The sequence below is a fragment of the Dipodomys merriami genome, unplaced genomic scaffold, assembly GCF_024711535.1.
Source record: "Dipodomys merriami isolate MVZ:Mamm:240054 unplaced genomic scaffold, mDipMer1.0.p SCAF_10, whole genome shotgun sequence".
Classification (NCBI taxonomy): Eukaryota; Metazoa; Chordata; class Mammalia; order Rodentia; family Heteromyidae; genus Dipodomys; species Dipodomys merriami.
In genome coordinates this window covers 13,005,415-13,011,739 of record NW_027202271.1, presented here as the reverse complement: position 1 = coordinate 13,011,739, position 6,325 = coordinate 13,005,415, and the positions used below count along the sequence as shown (strand labels likewise).

The 6,325-nt window shown below is 49.2% G+C and overlaps 1 protein-coding gene across 1 annotated transcript in view; it reads left to right on the top strand.

Moving 5' to 3' along the window:
• The first annotated feature begins 2,200 nt into the window (after window positions 1–2,200).
• Arf3 (ARF GTPase 3) overlaps window positions 2,201–6,325 on the top strand; it is a 23,353-nt gene continuing 19,228 nt past the window's right edge. Inside the window, exon 1 of the mRNA XM_070040178.1 lies at window positions 2,201–2,440. The gene's annotated coding sequence lies outside the window, so the exon portion shown is untranslated. The remainder of the gene's footprint in view (window positions 2,441–6,325) is intronic.

Below are 6,325 nucleotides of genomic sequence, written 5' to 3'. Positions count from 1 at the left end.
GGGATCCGGTCGTGGGGCCTGAACTCTGGGCCTGGGCGCTGTCCCTCAGCTCTTCAGCTCAAGGCTAGCACTCTACCACTTGAGCCACAGCGCCACTTCTGGGTTTTTTCTTTTTTTTTGCTTATGTGGTACTGAGGAATCGAACCCAGGGCCTCAGGCATGCAAGGCAAGTGCTCTACTACTGAGTCAACTTCCCAGCCCCTTTCAGCTTTTTCTGCTTATGTGGTACTAAGGAATCAAACGCAGGGTTTCATGCATGCTAGATGAGCACTCTACCACCTTTCCAGCCCCATCTTGTGTGTGTGTGCCAGTCCTGGGGTTTTTAAGTCAGGGCCTGGGTGGTACTGTTCCTGAGATTCTTTCTCTCAAGTTTAGCACTCTACCCTGAGCCACAGTGCCATTTCCAGCTTTTCTGAGTAGTTTACTGGAGATGAGTCTCACAGACTTTCTTGTCCAGCCTGGGTTTGAACCACAATCCTCAGATCTCGGTCTCCTGAGTAGCTAGGATTACAGGTGTGAGCCACTGACACCTGGCTTCATCCTCCCATGTTAAATTAGGTTCCTCTTAGCTATATATACTAGGGTCTTGTTATTTTTCAGATAACTTAAAAATGAAGACAGACTAAATCAAGGATTGATGAGGCAAGGAAGACAACAAATCGAGAAGACTGACAATTTTGGCTCCAGCTTTAGGGAACAGCCATGTGTTCCCTTACACTGCAGAAAAATGAGAGGGCATTTAAAGAACCTTCTGTTCCTAGCACTACTAGTGCCCTTCTAGCATAACTTCTAACATAGCTGTGACTGTTCCAAAAGCAGTTTTGCATGTCTTCACCAGGCACAAAAATGAGTGTGAATGAAGTGGGGATGGGTAAGAAGAAACATGGGTGCAAAGTCCTTCAGTTTTCCTCAGGATACTAATTTAGACTTCACCAGACAACACCTCTGCATATTAGGCTTCAGCCCTTTGTCTTTCAAGTACCAACTTCGTAACTGGCCAAGAGTCCAGTGGCTTCTTTTAGTCTCTTAAATTCATTGCTCTTCCTCCTCTTATCAGAAAAGATTTTACTCTATGTGTGTGTGTATGTGTGTGTGTGTGTGTGTGTGTGTGTGTGTGTGTGCGTACTTACACATGCTAGTCCTGGGGCTTTAACTCAGGGCCTGAGCACTCTCCCTGAACTTCTTTTTGCTCCAAAGGATAGCACTCTATCACTTGAGCCACAGCTCCACTCCCTACTTTTTTGTTGGTTAAATGGAGATGAGTCTCACAGACTGCTTGGACTGGCTTTGAACAGGGATATTCGTATCCTAGCCTCCTGAATAACTAGCATTACAGGCTTGAGCAACAGTTCCAGCATTTACTTCACTTTGGTGACAATGTATATGTAGCAATGTAATTCCAGACTGGCTTTCACCTTCAGATTGCAGGTGTGGACCACCAAGCCTGTCCCAAGGAAAAGATTTTGATTCAGAATTGGAAGTAATTTTGTCCTAGATATACGGAGCCACAAGAACAGTGTTGCTGGGGGTAGGAGCATGAATGTGTATGCAGTTAGCCTAGAGGAAAACCAATAAAAAGGAAGTCTTGCAGGGTAAAGGCAGGGCAACTTAACTGCTGCTGGCTTTTCCTAAGACCCTTTGGTCAACCTCAATCTCCAGTGCAACCAGCACAGGACCACAGTCCTTAAATTCTAGATAGGGGCTGGGAGCAGTGGCTCAGCACTGTAATCCTAGTCAGGAGGCTGAGATCTGAGGATTGTGATTTGAAGCCAGCCCAGGCAGGAAAGTCTGTGAGACTCATCCTCGATGAACCAATTAAAAGCTGGAAGTGGAGCTAGGCAGCAAATAAAGCTCAAGGACAGCTCCCAGGCCCTGAGTTCAAGCTCAGACAGACAGACAGACACACACACACACTTCTAGAGAAGGCCCCGGAGCTTGGTATTCTCAACTTAGTCCCCACTGCCTCATCCCCATTCCCTGATGGCTCCAGCCGAGGCCCAGCCCAGTCACTTCCAGCCCCCACACCAACCCCCGCCCAAGACTCCAGCTTTCGGCGCTCTCGGTTGCTTCTGCTGCAGCCGCTGCCATGGTGATTAGGTCTCGCGAGAACTGCCGCTGGGTACCACGCAGCTCTCGCGCGATCGTGGAGGTGGGAAGTGTCCCGGGCTTGGGGGTGGGGGTGCGCCGCACAGCCTCCAGTCACCGTCGCGGCTTCCGGTGCTAGGTGGAGGGAAGGAAGGAAGGAGGGAGCCGGGGAGCGGGGCCCGGGGAGCGGAGGCTAGCCGAAGTCGGCCCTGGGAGCTTGAAGGATCGGGGAGGAGAGAAAGGGAGAGGGAGGAGAGAGCGAGCGCGCGAGGGCGAGCGAGGGCGAGCGAGCGCCGGGCGGATCCTGCGGGGGCGGAGGCGGCGGTCGCAGCGGCGGAGCCGGGAGCTGGAGCAGGTGAGGGGCTGGGGACGCCAGGCGGGCCCCGCGGAGGGGAAGCGCGGCCCGGGTGGGCGCTCGGGAGGTAGGCATCCCTCCTTGCCGGTGCTGCTGGGTCCTGGGCCTTCCCCCCCGGAGAACTCCGGCGTCGGGGGCGTCGGGCCAGCCCCGTGCCCGCACCCCTCCCCACACCACCCCGCATTTGAAGGACGCCCAGCTCGGGTGGGGGCGGGGGGCGCACACCAATTGGTCCTCGGCCGCGCAGAATGCGGGGCGATCTAGGCTGCAGTTAGGGCTTCACGCCGGCGGAACCTACGGGAGGTGGGCTTAGGGGTGACGGGGTGGAAGGATGTCCTGGAAGGGGGTGATGTGGGGGTGAGGTCGGGCTGTTTGTATCTTTTTTTTTTTCTTCTTCCCCAGTTAAAGAGGCTTGGGATGCTTCTCCTCCCCCCCCCCTTCCCCGTCTCTCTCCCTCTCTCTCCCTTTCTCTCTCCTCGTCCCTTCCCCCTTCCTCTCCCCTCCCTCTCTCCCTCTTCCTCCCCCGCCTTAGCTGTGAGAGCCTGGAGAAAAGCCTTGCTGTGGTTACCCCCTCTTCCTCCCCCCCCCATAATGGGGCCTGGGTCTGGGGGTTAGCAACGGGGCACGCTGGCCAGGCCCTCCATCGTGGAGGAGGTTGCTCCCTGGTTCTTTAAGGAAACAGCAGGTTGGGAAGAGGGCAGCAGGTGGGGAGAGGGTGGTGTGGAGGCTGGATCCGGGGGAGGGGGATCTGAGCGTGCTCGCAGAAGGGAGGTGGGGCCTTCCCTCCCCCGGTCACTGGCGGGGGCGGTCTCACAGGAGGAGGGAGCATCTTTGTCACTGGGCCCTGAGTTTGTGTCTTCCAATCCGCTTTCTTTCTTTAGGAAGTACGAGGATTCCCGGAACAGAAAATGGAGCCATTGCTTACGCCCCGATCCTATGAAAGAAGGAGGGGGGAGTGGGAAGGTGAAGTTCCCTGTTAAAACAGGCCACTTGATTATTAGCCAAGTGGTAACATGTTTTGGGGGAGCTTCTTGCTTTCTGGGTTCTACTACTGCTGGTCTTCGTGTGGCCAGATCAGGAGGAATGTGCTTGGGGGAGCTGTGGTATGTAGTCAGGAGTGAGAAGAAATAGTGAGGTCATCAGGGTGAGGGAGAAGTGTAATGTAAAACCTGCCTCTGCTACTGTTGGATTGGGTCACCCCTGGTCTATGGCATGAAAGTTTTATTGGGAAGAGATCTGCTACAGGAGTCTGATTGCCTGGGTCCGTGCAACAGGATAGAATCTAGTCTCTGCATACCTTCTTTCCTGTCCCCTGTCAAACAGATGGAGACACTCTTTGCTGCCATTTTGTCTTAGGTCCGTTAGGTTAATGTGTCCTTTGATTGTTCTGACACTGGCCAGTGGATGTGTCCTTGCTCTTTGGATCTAAGTTGGAATAATGTATCTGTAAAAACCCCTTCTAAGAAAGAAGCCTGACCCACTGAGGTTTCCTTTTTTTTTTTTTTTTTTTTTTTTTTACCAGTCCTGGGCACTGTCCCTGAGCTTCTTTTGTTCAAGGCTAGCACTCTATCACTTGAGCCACAGGGCATCTTCTGGCTTTTTCTGTGTATGTGGTACTGAGGATTTGAACCCAGGGCTTCATGCCCTGCTAGGCAAGCACTATACCACTAAGCCACATTTCCAGCCCTGAGGTTTCCTTTTTACCAAATGAATCGTTGACCTTGGATTCAGCCAGTAATGGCTCCCATGTATCACGTATTTACCTGCCTCCCAGCATAGAATTATTAACTTTGCGTAGTCAAAATTTTTTATATGTGTATGTCTTACTCTTCTGAGACTAGGAGGTTTTTGCTTGCAGGAATTGGATCGCTTCTTTTGTCCCTTACTATTAACTGCGCACTGTAGGGAGTGATGGACACCATTTGTGAATGTGTGTGAATGTTTGGCACTCAATAAGGTTTCTAACTACAGTTTAAGGAAAGGGAAAGAGGGTAAGGCCTGGTGGTTGATACTTGTAAATCCCAGCAGAGGAGGCAGAAGGGTGGAGAGTTTGAGACCAGCCTGGGATACATAGCAAAAGCCTGTCTACAAAGGGCAGAAGTCTAGAAGGTGAGATGGCCAGGCTGTCAGTGAAAACACGTGGAGGTCGCTGAACAAGGTTGGTAGTTGTCAGATTTTGTTCTCTTCACTTTCCTCAGAGTGTAGAATAGGCATAGATAACGATGCTGAGCCCCCAAAATATTTAATGAACACAAAGTCACTGTTTATCTGAAATTTTAGATTTCCTGTTTTCCCATTGTTGGTGAAGGTGTCTCTCCATCAGACCTAATCAAATTGTTTTCAGTGAATGGAAATCCTAGATAACAAAGAAGGAGCCAGTATATGTGCTTGGTACCTAGCTTCAAATGGGTACCAGTAAATGGTAGAAGCTGTTGTACTGAATGCAAGCATAAAAGTGAGCAGATAGGGGCTGGAAAGGTAGCTCAGTGGTAGAACACTTGCCTTGCATGCATGAGGCCCTGGGTTCAGTTCCTCAGCACCACATAAGCAAAAAGAAAAAAGCCAGAAGTGGTGCTGTGGCTCAAGTGGTAGAGTGCTACCCTTGAGCTGAAGAGCTGAGGGACAGCGCCCAGGCCAAGAGTTCAGGCCCCACGACTGGACTCCCCCCCTCAAAAAAAGTGAGCAGATAGCAGGCTAGAATGAAAGTGACATCCCGAGTGCACAGAGGGTCATATTATTGTGTGTATTCATCTTCCCTATATTACTTTTCCACTGTAGACATAATAAGAGGAAATGGATTTAGAGGACAGAGAGTACTATTTGTTGATCACAAAGAGGAACCTCCTCCTCCTCTTCTTCTTTTTTTTTTTTTTTTTGCCAATCCTGGGGCTTTAACTCAGGGCCTGTGCACTATCCCTCAGCTTTTGCTCAAAGCCAGCACTCTACCACTTGAGCCACAGTGCCACTTCTGGCCTTTTCTGTTTCTGTGGTACTGAGGAATCAAGCCCAGGGTTTCATGCATGCTAGGCAAGCACTCTACCACTAAGCCACATTCTAGAGGAATGTCTTTAAAATCAGATCTGTTAAAGCTGAGTATATAACTGAGAAACTGTGGAATCTTCTTCCCCATATAACTGTAGAAATGGACAGCAAGTGACCTGAGAGTCAAATTATGTTGCTGTGTTTGACTCTCTTCATTGTTTTGGTTGCAGGTAAATTTAGAAGCATAATGGTATAGTGATTAAGTGGGGGGGGGGAAATAATTAGAATCATATATTCTGCATCTGGTTTATACTAGTTGCATATATTTTGAAAAATTACTTGTCTTTGCTTAGCTTCATTTTCTTACCTGTAATGATAGTATCCATAGCATTTTCCAAATAGGGTTGTCATGAGAATTAAATGAGATAACAAATGTAAAGCACTTAGTATTGTACAAAGCACATAGTAAGCACCAAACAAATATTAACTGCTATTAATAATCTACCATTATAAGAGTAAAATAAAATGAACACTCAGGGCTGCCTTAAAGGAGAGGAGTTTATAAAGGAACAACTAGCACCTGCGGTGCTTATGTGGAACAGTGATTGTTACCATGATTTTCTATGCTAGCACTGAAATATTTTTCTCAACATCAGCCCCACAGAGGCGGCTCCTGCTGTCTGAGTGGGAAGTATAGCTGGAGCAAGACAGGGGCCCTCTGCCATCAATTTGAATATAGAGTGAAGATGTGGATTTTTAAGAATGGTGTTTGTTAGAAAAACTTGATGTGATTCTGAGGTAGTAGTTGGGTGTCCTGATTGACCTAGTTGAGAGATTTAGATTCCTCTGTTTCCTTGTTTTATGTGTCTGTCAACACTTTAGAATCTTCCATTTGCTGGGACA